The sequence below is a fragment of the Phacochoerus africanus genome, chromosome 10 (assembly GCF_016906955.1).
Source record: "Phacochoerus africanus isolate WHEZ1 chromosome 10, ROS_Pafr_v1, whole genome shotgun sequence".
Lineage (NCBI taxonomy): Eukaryota > Metazoa > Chordata > Mammalia > Artiodactyla > Suidae > Phacochoerus > Phacochoerus africanus.
The window spans coordinates 107,843,531-107,862,162 of NC_062553.1; the positions used below are offsets into that span (position 1 = coordinate 107,843,531).

Sequence of the window (18,632 nt, forward strand, 5' to 3'; positions counted from 1 at the left end):
AATTGTGAAACACAGGTTAAGTGATTAAAAACCACTTTGAGGAGTTCCTGCTGTGGCACAGTGGGTTAAGAATCTCACTGCATTGGCTTGCATTGCTGTGGAGGTTCGGGTTTGATTCCTGGTCTGGCACAGTAGGTTGAAGAATCTGGTATTGCCATAGCTGCGGTGTAGGTCATAGCTGTGGCTTGAATTCAATCCCTGGCCCTGGGAACTTCCGTATACCGAGGGTGCGGTCATAAAATTAAAACAAAAACAAAAAAAAAATGAACACTTGAGAAAGTAATTCTTCCCCATCTTCTCTTGCATTTCACAATTCTTCTTTGCAACACTCAAGGTCATTTATTTCATTTTCCTAACATGAAAGATTAGAAAATGAGAAAAGTGAAAATTTTCACAAGTTTTTCTAATGATTAGAAAATACGACATACAAAGGAAGTTATAAGAAAACTATTCAAGGGAGTATTATCTGGGGATTACTTTATTTTTATTGTTTAGTATGGACATTGTGAATTTCTCCAACTTCCCCAGCAAAAAAAAGTACTTTTTGGTTGGTTACCATCATTTGTACCTTGTATATCTGGTGGGACCCTCTGTCTCCAAGACTTTATTTCTGAATAAACAATGAGAAAAGGACAGTAAATTGCTTTTTTTCCTACCAGGATATTGAAGTCAAAAATATGGAAATTTATTGTTTTAAAGTTAGTATTTATCAGATATTTTAAAGTATTTTGTGTTAATATCTTCCATTATTGTTGTCTATAACACTGGGACATTGTCAACGTGCTTTCACTTAATTATTTGTTTCACTCCACATACTAATGCTATTTCTTTAGCTACAGGCATTTTTGTAGACGAATACTGGATAAAATACTTATCAACTTTCACTTGTAATCAACTCATGCCACCTGTGATTATCACCAGTGCTAAGGATATAAATCCTGCTCCATGTTTTACTGCCATGACAACTCTGTTGTCACTGAGTTTTAATAAATGAAAATAGCATTCACTATTGAGTTGTGAAATAGAAATATGTCAGTAGGATAAATAATTTGAGTAATTTTTAAATGTTTATTTTAATTTGTGTATATGTAAGACAAAAAATGTTGACTAAACGTGAAAAAAAATTTAAAAAAATTATTAGCGTGAGAAACTCCATAAGATGGAAAACATTCGATCAACTTTTTATTTATTTTTTTAATTTTATTTTGTTTCTTGGCAGTTAGTGTTTGGAATGATGTCATTCTAATAATAATCATTTTATTAAGCTATCATTGAAATATTTAATACAGTTACTTATCTATCCTAAATTTTGATGTAATCCCTATGGAAATTCTCGATTTAATCTTCAAATGTATCTTTGCCTTCCAAAGATTCTTAAAATGTAGTAAGAACCTTGACTCTTCTTTGAGGATTTTCAAAATACAGTTTTTCCTTTAGCATACTTTTAGCCTGTGTACCTGAAAAAATAACTGGCATATGATCCGTGATCTGTTAGTGATAGCGCTGTTTGATTAGGAAATAACTGGTAGATTTTTTTTTTTTTGGTAATTTACGAGATTTCTTTTCTTATCCTCTACTTAGTATGTGCCTACAGCTTGCTGGCCCTCAAAACTCTGTGCAGCATAATAAACACTAGTAAAACTGAGTGCAATAAAATTATTCACCCAAAGACCGGATCATCAATAAGTGCTGAGTTTTGAGAGAAAACCCCTAATCCACACCTGTAACATTTTGAAAGTGCCCTGACATCAACCCAGCAGTTCAAGTAGAACTCTTTCTCACTAAAGACATACACATACCAGAAGGGAATTTTGGGTTTCAGAAAAGTTTGCAGCTCTGTTCTGTAGCCTATCAGGAGTCTTGGGCCAAATTGTTATTAACACATTATAGTCCATCAAATTAAATGATGGAGACTAAAGAAGGTACCAAAAGCAAGAGGAACCCAGGAAATCAGACAGCCTGGAAGAAATAAATACACTTGAAACCTCTATGCTTTTATCTTATGTGTATTTGAATGAAGAGGGTCAAAGAACTTTTCTTAAATTAATGCAATTTATATCTTTATGAGTTAATATGATTTATCAGAGAACAAAGAGCAGGTAATTCTCCTCCTATTTCTCCCAGTAGAAAATGAGACATGGAGATAATTTTGTCCATATTGGGTATAGAGGAGAACTTTACCATAATAATCCAGTAATTTACCTCAATTATTAAAGCAATCAATACACTAAACACACACTCACACACATATGTCTAGTCATTAGTTCTTCTAACATTTATTATGATCTAAAATATTATTATTAATTTCAAGAGTATATAGGTCACTAATATTTCTCAAAGTTTCCTCCTGCTCATCTTTGGCTTGTGCTGAGTTCATAACTCATGTGCATGACACGCACACATTTACCCAAGAAAACACTGTCATGAACTTTTCTTTTTTCACCCAGTAGAATTTTGGCACAGTGTTATAGCTGCAAAGTGGAATTTTACTCTCGAATTTCATAGGAAAGGGTCCAACTGTACAATGAAAGATTATGCAAATCCTCAAGGAGCATCTAATCAATCACCGTGGTGTGAGAGGAATGCAGCTGATCGCTGAATGAGCTTCTGTTGGAATGTATTCATGTGTAACATCCCACTGACTGGATGACATCACAACAGCTCCAGGTCCTTGAAAGTCTTGAGGATGATTAGCTGAAGGAATTGGCTGTTTCTGCCAATCATAATCCGGCAGAGCTGCCTTTATAGTTCTGGAGATGTGAGAGAAAGAGGGAGGGAGGGAAAGACCGACTACAGCTAAACCAGAAGCACAGCAGCAGTAGCAAGAGCAGAGCAGGAGCAGCTGGTATTCCGGTGATTAAATAGTTCCCATAGCCTTTTTGCTGTACTCGGTCCGCTCCCTGGTGTAATTCTCGTGTCCAAGAAGGAAGCTGCATTTTAACGGTGTGCTGAACAGAGGTTTGAATCATTCCAGCTGGCTGCTTGTTTTGAAAAGGACAATGTGTGTATAAATAAAAAGAGACTCTGCTGGAAGAGTTCAGATACTAGGACTGGAGCTAAAGAGTGCTCTCGGAATATTAAGGCAGATTGTATGAACTGAAAGCTCCTTCTAATTAACCTGCAGGCAAGTGAATCTGAATACTGGATATCCATTTTATAACTCGGGATAGACTCAAGTTAGAAAAAGAAAAAAAAATTGAAATGCTTCTCTAGGTAAGTTATTGCTTAATTTGCTGAAACCGAGGTGTGTGCATTAAATGAATATGTTGCTTAGATGTGTAAACAAGTTGAACACAATAAAGTTTTATTTGTGAAAGATTTATGTAGAAGCAGATAATAGTTTTAAACCAGATGCAGCCTCCCTCTTCAACATATGTGTGCTGACCTGTCATCAGGCTTCGTAGAAGATAGATTTGCACTGTAAATGGCAAATACAGTCCTGCCTAAAAAAAGATAGAACTTGAAAGATTGTAAACTGTTGCCAGAACATCTTGCATAATAAAGACCTCACTTGATAACAATTTTAGCCTTTTGATATTGAAATGCCAATATCCCAAATTCAATAGCCAAACTGTGGGTTTACAAATATTTCCCTGAGACGTGTTACTGACAACATGGCATTCAAATTAAAAAATAAAAATTACTCTAGAGGGGAACTCCTCTCTTTGGAACCTGAGATTTATAGCCACTCTATGTCCTACTGGTCTGCTTTAGAGAAACAGCTGTCACAGACATTTGAAATTGTATGATACAGTCATAAACCGCTTTTAAAGAAATAGATGCTTTCCTACTAGGTCCTATTAGGAAAGAAAAATATATCCTTAGAACAATATATGCCATATACAATCAGCAGAGATTCCCAGGAGGATGAAAACTGCTTTTGTTTTACCTGTAAATGCCTTCAAATTCCTCATGCACAGAATAAGTTGAAAAATAAGAAATGCTGTTGAAATATGGTTTTTATTCATCTCTTCCAATACCTCTGATAGAGAAAAATAAATAAAAAGGGAAATTTAAACTTGTATTTTCCTTGTAATTTTTACTGATTAAAAGATGCTGTACTTTTCAGAGTTACTATCAAGAGTATTTTCAAATGATGATATATTTTGTTTGTTATGATAAGTTATATTGTGAGTTCTAATATAACTCTGAAAAAGTTTCAATAGTTTATACTTTATTAGGTCTTTCTCAAACTCATCTTTTCTTGTTTTCATGGTGTCTATCAATATTTTTCATCAACTCAGGGTCATAAATGTTTTAAAGTAAATTGCATACAAAGATACTGATGTGTTTTCTTAATGATTTTAGTTACTCACTTTCTCACCAACTTCATGGTTCAAATCCTGTGTTTCTTTACACAAATGGGAATAGATGAAGATTAAAGTTGCTGTAATTGGTTGAGTATCTCCAAAACTGAGGTAATCATTTTTCCCCACAAGGATTTAAAAGGTATTTTTAATATCAAAAGAATCATTTTATTTTCTTCTATTAAAATATTCCAGTTACTCTATCCCAATGCCAAATAGGTCGTATGTTGGTCACGGTTTTTTCATGAAGCAAATGTATGTAGGGAATATAAACTCCACTGACTAAAACAGCTTAAGTCTGCAACTGGAATTCATAAAAATGAGTGATCAATAAGCAAAATATATTCATTAGGTACATTTATCTGAATGTAAAAACGAGAATTTAATACCATTTAACACCTGCTGATATTGCTATAAATAAGGAATACTGTGAATATTTATCTTATGATTCTCAATATCACATATCACCTACATTGATAGAAGTCTCAGGATAAGCTAATACATAAAATTTTTGGAAACTGAACACTAAGCAGAATCATCTTTTTTTTTCACTCTATCTTAACGGCAATTGGTCAGCACTAAGATTATCCTTAGAAAAAATTAGATTGATCCTTTGAAAATATTATAATACATATAACTTATTAACTGTAACATGAAATTCACCCTTCAAAAATATATATGCAAATAAGAAACTCAGGCATCATTTTTAAATAGAAAAGGTAAAACTTCATGAGGATTTTAATATTTATTTTTCTTTCTATAAACTTGCAAAATATGTAAAGTGCTTTTTTGTTTTCTACCAGCTGAAGCTATTATCTAAGAAATGTGTCCATTTAAATGGTTTCCCTTAAATACCAAAAGAAACTAAATGGAAACTATTTTATATATAAATACATAAAATCATAACTTGGAATTTCTATATTTGATAGTCAAAATAGAAATACATGTTTATATATGTATGCAATGCAAAAAAGGACAATCTTTTATATTTTATCTGAATATGAAAACTATGCTACCTATTCTTTCCTCTTCTCCCCCAAAATCACTCCTAATGTAGTTTCTTAATTCGAATCTAAATGGTAACTTACCTCTTAAAGATACTATATAAGAGCTTCAAACTCAACAAAATATTTGTACCCAATAGTCTAATATTTATACTATCCCCTAGCACATTCTATTTGAGCAGGAAAGGTGCCATTGAGATTAAAGTGCAATGATCAAACTCTCTGTGCTTCATATAGTAGCAATTGCTCAGGGAGAAAAACAGAGAAGCATTGAGCAAGCTTTGTTCAAACTAGAAGATTCTAGCTGGTACTGACTTCCCAGATTTGGAAAGCAGCTGGGGAAAGTTATAAAACAAAGCTAGAATACCAGCTCTGGCTAGAAGCCAAGACAGAGAAGCTGTGCACCCAGAAGGCTAATTCTTTCTGGGCTGAAATTCATTGATAATGCATTATGCTTAAAGTCTAACCTGAAATGTTACTTTTTTTCCTCTACTACAAACTGTGGGATATTTAGAGAACAAATATATTTTCTGAGTTCAAAGTTTTCTTCTTTATTAAAGGCTGGCTAATGAAAAATGTAAATAGCCTTGCTGAAACTCATAAAATGTAGTTTATGCTCAGGAGCAGAAAGAGAAATAAAGATAGCTGCATCATCTAACCATTATCTCGGAGACAGCAAAATGGTCAGAAATGCCACATATGGATGGAAACATACCCAGAAGAAGTGTGAAGGTTTTCTGAAAGTAACTGGCCTAGTAAAATTTGTAGTAGAAGTAGACATACTAAAAGTGTGGTGGTCTATATCTTTTGAAGCTATACAACAAAAGGGAAAGTTAACTCTTATCCGTTATGTATTCCAAATAACTAGGAAAAAGGGAAACCATGTTGTCTGTTGATTTATTTTAAGTTTATGAGGCAAGAGAAATAGGTCAGGTGGCAGGCATAATGCTGTTGCCTTCAACCATCAGGGAATAACATTTAGTCAACCTTTTCTTTAACACTTCAGGAAACTTTCAGCTATACTGTTACAGAGAGTGTCAGATGCACTCTTTTTTTAGTTATTTCCAGCAAGCTTCAGAAGTTAGAGGTGTCAATTGCAATGCAGAACTTTTATAAATACAGTCTTTTTTCTAAGCTTTCTTTATCTCAGTTTTCTAAGGAATGCTATCACATTCTAATGTTGACAAATCTAAACTTTCTTTTAGAGTAATATTGAATTGATAACAGATTTTCCCCACATCCAAAATAGTCTGACAGTGAAATCCAAACATATCAATGTTTTCTCTCATTTCAAGACAAATAGATTTTTTAAATAATGCGAATAGTAATTTATTATCTGTTCCTACTGGTAAAAATGTTTGCCAGTGTAAATTGATATATTTATGTACTTGGCCTTCTTATAATTTGTCTATATTCATAAATATCCATATAATTCATGATAAAGATTATAACAAAATAGCCCATATATAATAAACTAAATGTTGGCTTTCCAGTGACTCACTGAGGAAATTTGCATATATAGACTACCTTAAACATAGCTTTTCAAGAGATTTACTTCATGTTTTATGAATATTAAATGTGAGTCATGATTAATTCATCAGAATTTAGGAAACTTGAAAAGAAAATGAAGGGTTAAAAAAGACTTTGAATGCTTGAGAACTTAATTTGATGATGTACTCAGGGTATTTGAAAAAACAGAACTGATGACTCTGTTAAGAAATCCTTCTTTAATCTTTTTTTGCATTTCCTTTTTTCTTCTTTTCTTTCTTTCCCTTCTTTTTTCCTTTTTTCTTCCTCTCTCTTCCCTTCCCTTTTCCTTCTTTCTTTTTTCTACCTCTTCTTCCCTCCCTCCCTTATTTCTTTCCTTCTTTCCCTTTCTTCCTTCCTCCTTCCTCTCTCTGTTCCTTCCTTCCTTCTGTCTTATCTTCATTTCCTCATTTCCACCTTTCTTTTCGCTTTATTTTTGTCACTTCAGCTAAAATGCTCTCTTGCAAAGTCCAGGAACACACCACTCCTGTTTAGTATGGCAGCTATTATTTATCTAATGACCAGGTCTCAACATGGGAGTAAATGGAAAAAATGCACAGGAAAAAGGTGATACACTACACTAAAGCATAAAAGAAAATTAAGTTAGGATGGGAAATTTGTGTCAGAGAAGTAGTGATGTCAACCTTAAAATACTGACTGTTCTCCTACCAATGAATTTCCCTTTAATTTACTAAATTCTTCAAGTAGAACCTTCTGCTCCATTTCCATATACTTCCCTTTCATCATCAGTGGAAATGTTTTCATGCAGAAAATGCAGTTTAGTAGCAAAAATAAAATAATAATAAATGTAAATAATTTTATGCTGGTATTTTAAACCCCCATAAATCATTTTTATATTTAGTAGTTTAAACATAGTAGCATTCATATGCAGCCTAAGGCCGACCGCCATACTAATGGAAGAAAAAGAGAGAAGGGAGAGCTATTTTGCATGTTAAGATGCTTTGGCTTGACTCCATTCCTGAATCAGAAATTCAATTGTAGACTGCTGATCCACAGAATTTGTCATATTTCATCAGACATCTCAAAAGAGTTCTTCTTGATGTACTGAATAGTCTTTCACGCCTACATAAAAATAATTTAAACCTCAGAAGTAAATATAGCGACACTAAAGATTAATACAAGGAAAGGAAACAGATGCAGAGACACATATGCTCCTGTGAACGCGTATAAAAGTCCTAATTCTATTCATTACTCTAAAGTGCAAATGGATCATTAGAATCAGAATTAAATTTCATTTGTTTCCCAACCATTCCTTCACTAATAGTTATGTCAATCCACTTGAGATTTCACATATCGTAATATGTGAAATCAAACACAAACAATCATTTTAAAATTACACTTATTAATTCATTTCAAGTATTATGGCTCCTGATATCTTAGGTTGTGAAGCCACTATCCTTGGAATAGAGCACTTTTTGAATAACCACAAAAAAGATTCTCAAATTGGTCAAAGGAAATTGAACTCAATTTATTACTTAGGTTCTATTTTCCCATCTAGACATATTTTTGAGTTTAAACAGAAAAACAATAGCTTTTCATTTTTGTTCAATAATGTTTGTAGTGATAATAATAAATATTACCTATTATTTTTAATATGTGTCAGACATGCAAGATACTATGGTGAACAAAACAGCTCTCAGGAGACTTGTATTTTGGTGGGAGAAAACAGCCAGTAAACAAATAAAGACTCTGGTAGGGCTGTTAAGTACTATGAAGATGAATAAATCAAGGCAGTAGGTTAAAGGGTGTAAGGGAAAGCCATAAACCTCATCAGGAAATACCTTTCTGATAAACTGACACTCAGAAAATCTATTTAAAAGTTATGTGCCAAACTGAGACCATTACTTCATTCTTGTAGGAAAATGTGATGAGGAGTAGCAATTTCTTGTAATATGCAAGCTGACAAGCTGAATTTTGACTCTTTCTATTGATTGCTATCCTTGGTTCTGTGAAACTGTCTGGTAGGGTTTAGGATATGACATACTGTTTAGTGTTACTTTCTCTGGAAAATAAAAAGACCAACCAGTCAGTTTTAGAAAACATAATTCTTAACATTACTTCTACTCTACATTTCCAAGGAATTTTAAAAATAGTGTGTGAGTAAGTTATCTCAAATTATCGTATTTTTCCTATAGTCTGAAGGTTAATGCTGTTATTAAACCTCAGCAGGAGCAGAACTGGCCCCCTATCTCATTCTCACAAATTGGTGGGTGTAAGAACCAATATTCCAAATCATCCTTCAGTTGGCTGGAACAATGGATTTAACATAATGAAATTACAGAGGGATAAATGTAATTACTGATTTTTTAAAAAATATCTCACCAATGACAAAAGTTCTTCAGACTCAACAAGAACCAAAAATGTAAAAAGGCTAATACAATGCTAATGCAAACTTAAAATGAGTTAATGGAATAACAGCATCAACAGTAAGGAAACAGTCACCCTCGTGAGCACAAGTCTAACATCATTTGGCATATTTACAATCTCAGGTTCCTGATGCCTCATATTAGGAGCTGTCTTCTCTGACCTTCCATTTCCACCAGGGTGGACCATTGTTCCTGCTTTACCCTCTCAGTTTTATCACAATACCTACTGCCTTCTGTTGTAGTTACTGTATGTGTTTCAGTGCCCCTAATATAACAAAAAAAAAAAAAATCATGGCAGGAATGCTTAGAGAGTACTTGACCTATAGGCAGATAGCAAAGGTTTGATAAAACCCTTAAACTATGAAATGTAAAGTGTAAATATAAATTGTGAAGCAGCATCTGGGAAGCATATCCTTTAAGCAGCAGTTGAAGAAACAATGATTTTTAAGGAGCAAAAGACTATGCAGAAACTGTATGGTTACCTTTATATATTGCAAGATTGTTTTCTTAATGAAAAGGAAATTTGCTTTAGAAGACTATATGAAAGATAGTGGAAGGTTGTTTCTGGGCAATAGCAGAGAAATTATGCATTCTGAAAATCATTGAGTTCCAGTCAATGGAAGCAACCCACACAGGTTGGAGCCCCTTCTCCAGAGGACTTCTGTGGAAGGAATGTCTGCTCTGAGCAGGGGATAAATGGTGGCTACCCAGGTGCCTTGCGTTGTTCATCGTCTAACTGTGAGGAGTGTGGATAAAGGCTTTTGTGTGAATACTCTGTCCAACTAAAATTCAGCTCTAGCATTTGGTGAGAAGACTGATCAAAAACATTCTAGTAAATAATGATTGAGTACAATCCCAAATGGAATATATTCATTAATCAGAATATGGCCTTTAGTGTAAAAATGTATTTTTATAAGAAGATCATTTTATAAAGCGTGTAGTCACTTATAAATAAAGTGATAAATTTCTTAAAGTATTGATTTTTTAAAAATTTAAACATATTGGCTTTACTCCTCCTTTGAACTAGTCAAAAAAATATCTAAAGATTAGATACATGAATAAGAAAGATACTTCTGGCTTCTATGAACTTCTAAATGATAAGAAATATAGAGATTGTGTGGCTTAATTGTAAAGTATAAGTCTTGCTTGAGAAGAGTTTCCATCATGTTGCCATCAATCAACACAAATTGATTTAAAAATGAGATGGCATCGTGGCATAGTAAAAGGTGGGAATTAATGTTAAATTCCACCAAAACTAGAATTAGAATCTTGTAATATAACCTTGAAAAAGCTAATTAACCCTTCTGTGCCTCAGATTCATGATCTGCAAATGGAAGTAATGATAAATACTTAATAGAATTGCTAGGAAAGCCACATGTGACAATAAACATTAAGTTCCTAGTACAATGTTGGAAACATGAGAGATGCTAAATTAATAGAATTAAGTATTTGTTACATGCATCAGTCCTCTGACTTTGGCCTGGATTGTAACACTTTGTACTGATTTTAAGAAACCTCTGTAGTTCTCTTGTGGTGCAGCAGATTAAGGATCCAATGTTGTCACTACAGAGGCTCAGGTCACTGCTGTGGCACAGGTTCATTCCCTGGCCCAGGAAACTTCCATATGCTGTGGTTGTGACCAAAAAGAAAAGAAAGAAACATCTAAGTGATGACTATTGACTGTTTCCAATCCTCTTTGCTTGGATATAAGGATGTAAATCACATTTTGCACTGTCTCTACTGTAGTTTTGATCATATGTTTGAAATTAATGCTATTAAATCTAACTTAAAAGATCAAACTTCATTGATCAGCATTTTAATCTGACTAATCACAGTTTTGAGAGTTAATTCACATTCAAATATCTTAAGGAAAACAGATCGTAAACCAGAAGAAAAAACTGCCAGAAAAGGGTGCCAAATAGTTTATCTTAATTTTTTTTTGGCATTCTGGAGTAAGGAAAAACATGGGATTATAAGAAGGCAAGAAGGCAAAGGTTCAAAAACAAACTGGATAAAACTAAAACAAATACAAATGTTATTTCATTTGCACTTTTCTCTAGTAAAACATTAAAAAAGGTTTCATGTGGTGGTTGTGTTGACATGTTTTCTAGAATTATTACAAAAGTGACTTATGAATGGTTTAAAAGGTTCAGGGCTAGGCACTAAACCAAAATAATTCAATTAGGAAACCTATTTGTTAGAGAATACTGGGATATTATGAAATGTAAAATATTTTATTGATCTTAAAAATATATTTGGGAAGAAAAAAATAGGGAATTTTACCCAGCTGTTTACTTGAAATTTATTGAACAGTTTCCTAACCAACTGCTGGAGCAGGCTTCTAGGTGAGCAGGATGTTCAACATCCACACGCCTTGTTATCTCACAATGAGAAACACAAGAGAGCTTGATAACTGCCATCCTGCTTCTAGTCATGGCAGGAATTCCTTCCACAGAAGGCTATGAGCAATAGATTCAACTACCGTAAATTACTAAGGTTGACCCAGACTGAGAATAAAAAGATACAAGTTGTATTTTAAGGTTTGCCACAAGTGTGTTGATATCTTAAATTGACCTTATGGTTTTTCCATTTCAAACAAGACCACTTTCACTCCTCCTATTCTTTTTTCCCAAAGGTATTTTGGAAATTAACAAAATATTTTACATTTCAAATTCTTCCACTATTTTCTACCAAATGAGTTTGCTGAGTGAATTATTTTGGTACAGGGCATAGCATCCTTTGAAAGCATTCATAAGTGATGTTTATAATAATTCTAGATTCCACTCATCAAATGTTAAAGTAGGAGCATCTCAAGAAATGTTGCCTCTGACAAGGAGCAGAATGCTTAGAAGCATTCCAGGTCTCGTCTCATGAGTTTTTATCATTATTTTTCCAAACTTTGAGAATTGTGTATCCTGGATCAGTTTTGGGTGGGAGAATGAAGTTCCTTATAGGATATATTTATATGTAACCAGTCATGTTATTTCTGCTTGATGGCCAAGCTGGTGTTTTATTCTACAGTATCTAAAACTTAAAATTACATAAAGTATAAAATAATTAAATTTAAAAAATAGGCACAGATCACTGGTGAAAATGAATGGAGTATGTCATTCCTTGGTAGAGGATTTTCCAGCTGTTCTGTGCTGTGTAAAATTTAAAATGCTCTGAAATAAGAGAAGTAAGTTAAAGGTGGAAGTGGTAACTATAAGATGTATAAAATCCACAGTTAGGAAATAAAATATCAAAAAGTCTCAGTATTGCCATTTCACAAAGTTCTTTGTTAGTCTTGTTCATGGCAATGAAAGTCTACTTCTTAATATTTAGGGTATGAATGCAGAACAGTGGTAACGGGAGGGAGATATAGAATCAATCAGAAAATGTGGATTCACGTGAGCTGTGTGGCAGTGGACAGCTCTCTTCACTTTTCTGTACATTAAATTCTCCATTAATTCATTCCTTGGGTTCTTTGAATAATAATTTGGATAGTTGGAATTTATAGTTGTTTGTACACAGGATAAAAAGTGTGTATTTTAAAAGAGTTTATTCTCCATTACAAGCAACTCAAAGTCCGTAGTATAAAATGATACACAGATAACATAATGAAAAAAAAAAAACTATGAGGACTTTCTATAAACTAGATAATAGACTTCAGTTATACCACCCCAAAACAATCTAAATTTTCTCCAGGCATTTATGTATCTAGAACTTTAGGAGTCTCTAAGTAAAAAAGTCTGTGGTAAAGAAGTGATTGTTGAAATGAAATTTAAGAGATAGTAATCTTTTGTTCTGCTAAAGGCAAATTCCAGAAATATCAATAAAATAATATCTCAATTCAAAAGGAGACTATTTAAAATATTAAAAATAGAGCTTCCAAGAGACTCCAGATTTTAATGTAATTTGTGAGCATAAGTTTAATACTATTGGTAACACATTAAAGACACAAATAAAATGCCGGTTAATATAAAACTTTATAGTTTGATAAATTCCTTTGTGAATTCTTCAAGTTAAACTTCCATGTTAAATATTAGGCAAATTTTTTTTTCTCCCTTCTATTCATTAATAGGTCAAGATGTACACTTCTATATTACAGCTTCATTCATTCATTTTTATATCTTCTAGTTTCCTTGCCTGTAAGAATATGAGAGCTAAGTGAGCATTTTATGTTTCATGGTTAACTGCTTCCATGATTGTCTGCTGAGACAATTAACAAGGATACAGATCAATACTGAATATAATAACGGTATTTAGAGGATGATCATTTAGCTAACCCAAAGCAATTATTGGTCGATGGCAATAATTTTATTGCTGCTGGCTATAAGTTGATTTAACTAAAATACATGAAGAAAAGCACAGAAAGTTAATACTTTGGAATTCTAAGGGCATAACTGGTCATGTCATTTTCCTGCCTGGTCTGGATCATGGTTTTCTCCTCTGTTTCAAGTCTCTGTCCTCTCCCCTCAAAATCCAAATCCTCTCATTCCTCAAGAGTTAGAACATCCCTTCTCTCATAGCACAGCCTTAGAGTTCTCATTTATCAACAAATTTTGTTCCTATTAACTCCATCTCTTTCTTTACTTCTTTCTCTCTTTATCTCTCTCTTTCTTTCTTCCTTCCTCTGTCCTTTTATGGCTGCACCAATGGCATATGGAAGCTCCTAGGCCAGGGATCAAATCCAAACCACAGCTGTGGCCTATGCCATAGCCATGGCAATGCCAGATCCTTAGCCCATTATGCAGGAATTCCTCTGTCACTTTCTTGATCTTTTTATTTGCAGCTCTTCTCAACTTGTTCACCATCTACTTCCTTCTTAACTTAGTTTAATCTTTTACTTGACATCACTACACCACTGAACATTTTGCTAAGGTCACCAAAGTCAAGGTCAATTTTCAGTTGTATTTCTTGACTATTATATAGTATTCAGTTCTTGATTAGATACATGTGTGTCCCTTTCCTTGTAGTTTCCATGACTCTCTTCCTCTAACCATAATTCAAGCAGTGTCAAAGGTTTTAATGGTATACCTGTACCATTTTACTATACACATGGTTCTTTATCTCTTCCACTTAATATAGTGGTTTTTCCTATCCTTTAACTTACCATTCCAGCATAGACCTTAAATTCCATTATGGAGTGCTCAGTCGTGGCTCAGTGGTTAACAAATCCGACTAGGAACCATGAGGTTGTGGGTTCAATCCCTGGCCTCCAACAAACAGTGAAAAACATTTTACCTTTTCTATTTCTCCCCTAAAAAGAAAGATATTTTGCTTTCTGAGGGTGAGGATAATTGGTCAATATAATAGAGTCTTAGGGAAAAGAGTTAAGAGGAGAGAGAAAAGAAAAAAGATAGTGAATCAGATGACAGAAAGGAAATGTCATCTTGTATGGATTTTCAGAGTAGCTTTTGGATACAGGGAAATGGTAAGTAGGAAAGCCAACATTTTAGAAGTGTTGTTTTGTTTTGGGAATTGGAACTCTGTAATGCTGTATAGAAAATGTGAGTGAAGAACATAATTCCTTTCAGATAAGTTATTGTAACTCTCATATTGTACTTAAATTCATCTGACTGTGCTACCCACATGAGGCTGCAAATTTATAAAAACTAAAAAATTATATATATAAGTTCTGGAACTGCTTACGATTTTTTAACAATAGATTTTGCTTTTTAGAGCAGCAAAAATGATTGGAAAGTATAGAGAGTTCCCATACACTCCCCATCTACCACACACACACACACACACACACACACACACACACACACACACACACACACACTCTCAGCCTTCCTCAACACCAACATCCCTTATATAGGATGAACCTACAGTGACAGCATCATCAGAGTGTTTTACTTTTACTTTTTACTTTTTATTTTTTCCTTTTTACAGCCACACTTGCAGCATATGGGAGTTCCCAGCTAGGGGTTGAATAAGAACTGAATTTGGGTTCACTGTTGGTGTTGTTGGTTCAAGGACTAAAGTCTAGGGAAGTCTACATTTGGAGGATAGAGAAATGGGAAGGAACCAGAAACTGTGACTAGGAACTTACAGAAAACCAAAAATGTATGATTTCCTGGAAGCTGGGTAAAGATGGTTTTTGTGTGGATGAGAGAATAATTAGTGATGCAAAATACTGATGACAGGTAACGTAAGGTGAGGAGTATGAAATGACAATTGGATTTCACAACATGAATTTCATTGAATGCATTGAAATGATGAAGATAAGCCTAATTGTAGTAGGTTCCAAAGAAAATTACACACATCATTTCAAAGGGTTTTTTGTATAAAAATAAAAGAATGGATAGTAGCTATTGAGGTAAGTGAATTATGAACAAGTAATAGGATTTTTTATACAGACATGAATATTCTATAGAGGAGGAAAACATTGTGGCTACATGAACAGAGGAGAGTATTATTAAAGCAATGCCTTCCATGAATAGGTGATAAAGCCTAGAACTAATGCACAGTGGAGAATTGTCCTTAGTTAGAATGGATAATTCATCCAGAAGAAAAATCTAATCGCATAAATGAGTATATGTGGCAGTAGGTACTTATGGAAATTCTTTAATGCTTGTAACTATGTTCTCTGAGAAATAGAAAACAAGATAATCAGCTGAGAGTGAGAGAAAGAAAAGAAATAGGAGTTTGAAGAGAGAGGAGAAGAGTATAAAACAGCCATCTAGGAGAGGATGTAGTTAATGGACTAAGAAAATATAGCGTGATTGCCAGTAACATTAAGGCCACCTAAAGTTATCTATCATGAAATTAAGAGGATACCAGTCAGTTTGGTGATGTTCAATCCATCTTCAGAGTCTCAGGCATAGATTTGGTGGATTGCAAAATTTAATCATGTTGTTTAGATAAATGTACATGCCAAAGTGAGAGAAGACAAGACAAATATAATTACTGATTATTGAATCTAAACTGGCTGAGAAGGGGTGGGAGGCCATGAGATAGGGTAAAAAAGTGAAAGGTTCATGGTTCACAGTTGAAATATTTTTGAAGTTGGGAGCAATAGGTGAAAAGATAGGCGATTGGGATTGGATAGTGGAATGTATAAAATCAATGTTATGAGTGGGTTACAGTTATACATTTATTTGTTATAATGAAAAGTTCTAGCGTGTAACTATGAGACTAGGTGGCAATGGTGGGGAGAAAGGCAGGATTATTCAAGAGGGGAATTAAAAACTGAGCATACAATGTTAGAAAGATCATCTATATGGATGTATTGTAGTTTTTAAAAGAAAGTTATACAGAAACTATTCTTTTCTAGGGTTGAAGGAGTCTCACCCAGGCATTAGTTGATAATTGCTATCAGGAGAAAAAGTGGGTGGTATGGTCTGATAAGATGAAAAATCAGAGATTTTTAGGGAGTCAGAATGGAGAATAGCCTGGAATTGACAAGAAGAACATCTAACCAATCTCCTGACTAAATGGCAGGAAAATCCGAAGCAAAACTTATCACCAAAGGGCTCCAAGGTCCTCAAAGGAGGGCCATGTTTCAGAGTCAGAAGATGAAAACTTTCAGAAAAGAGTGCCACTGTCTAGCGAAAGTATTTTGCTAATAATTTACGGTGTATTCTGATTAGCACAGTGAGTGGTTTCAAAAAGATGGAGAGGGTGGGAAATGGGATCACAAAAGGGTTTTCTAGAAGGGTAAGCAACGTCCTAGGGGTGACTGACGCGGTCGGGAAAAAAAAAAAAAAAACGGTATTAGGAGGGAAGTTGTGAGGCTCCCTTTATGAAAGTTATGTCCAGAGGGGCCCTAAATTGACAGCAGTGATCAGGCTGTAAGAGTTGAATGGGGGTGGGGCCAGGATTCTGGTGGACAGGTAATAGTCTCTGTCATAGTTTTGGAAACACTGATTAATTTCCTAATATTAAAACCCACCTTGCACTTCATTGCTGTGAAATTTGTTTGCTAGGGCTACTGTAATAAAGTACCACAAACTGGGTAGCTTAAACATCAGAAGTTTATTGGTTCCATGTTGTGGAGGCTAGAAGTTTGAGTTCAAGGTATCAGCAGAGCCAGGCTTCCTTGGAAGTCACTAGGGAAGGATCTGTTCCAGGCATCTCTCCTGACTTCTGTGGTGAGTGTCTGCTTCTTATAATTTCCCTTTTACTAGTCCTATGGGTTTAGGGGGCCTACCTTACTACAGTAGGACCTCATCTTAACTAATTACACCTATTATAATTTTATTTCCAAATCAGTTCACATTCTTAGGTACTGGGACTTCAACATACACATCTGGGGGGGACGCAAGTCAACCTGTAGGAGTTACGCTCAACTTCGTCACGCTATTTTATTCATTTTTATAGACAACTGGTTTGGCTTATGAATAGTTTGGTTAGATTTTTTTACACTTTATATTCATGAATTATATTTCCTGTAATTTTCTTTTTTCATTAGCCCTTCATCAATTACTGCTATCAAGGTTATGGAAGCCTAATAAAATAAGGCTGACATTCATTACTCTTTTTTCATTAATCTGCAAAAGATTGTGTAAGATTGGAATTATTTATTCCTTGAAGCTTTGATAAGACCTTATGGTGAAGGAATCAGTGATTAGAGTGTTCTTTGTCAGTATATTTATGACTATTCAGATTCTTGCACTTGCTTTATTCATTTCGAGGCATCTTTTAAATCTATTTTATAAAGCCACATTTTCTCAAAAGTTTATTTACTTAAATTCTTTTAAAATTAAAATATTTTTCTTATATATTCAATGATTTTATCTTGCTAATGTCTAAAGGAAAAAGTGTTATCTTCTTTGTCTCATCCCTATATTTTATGCATGATTATCCCTTTTTATCTTAATGTTTGTCATATTCATTAGCCTTTTAAAGAGAAGCGCATTGAGCTTTTTTTAATTGTATTTTTTATTTGATTATTCTCAGCCCATCTTTATTGTGTCTTCCTATTATCTTTGCTATTATTTCATTATTTTCTACCTTCTTGAGAAGAATGCTTACCTTATTAGCTCATTAATTTTCACACTTTTTTTCAAGTACATGCTTCTAAGGTTCCAAATTTCTCTATTATGACAGTTTAATTCACAAAATTTGGTGTGTGATTTTGGATATAAATTGTAGCATACAATACATATTCAATTCTTTCTTTGCCTCAAGTTATTTAGGATTATGTTTCTTAAATTTCTAACATATGAGAATTTTCTAGTTATTAGTTTTCAGGTTAATTACATCATGGTTATAGTACATCTCTATGTGGTTTTCAGTTCTTCGAAATTTAGTAAGACTTTCTTTGGGACTCAGAATGATTAATTTTTGTAAATGTCTCCAAATTAAGTATGCATTTATATAGCTGTTAAATATACTTTAAGGCCAAATTTTTTAATCATTTTGTTCAGGTATTCTTTAATCTTACTAATCTATCTAACTTTTCAATCAATTCTTGG

General features: G+C 33.8%; 1 protein-coding gene across 1 annotated transcript in view; it reads left to right on the forward strand.

Annotated features, from left to right (window-relative positions):
- The first annotated feature begins 2,781 nt into the window (after positions 1–2,781).
- Positions 2,782–18,632, forward strand: part of NDST4 (N-deacetylase and N-sulfotransferase 4) — a 238,000-nt gene continuing 222,149 nt past the window's right edge. The window contains exon 1 of the mRNA XM_047798919.1: positions 2,782–3,213. The gene's annotated coding sequence lies outside the window, so the exon portion shown is untranslated. The remainder of the gene's footprint in view (positions 3,214–18,632) is intronic.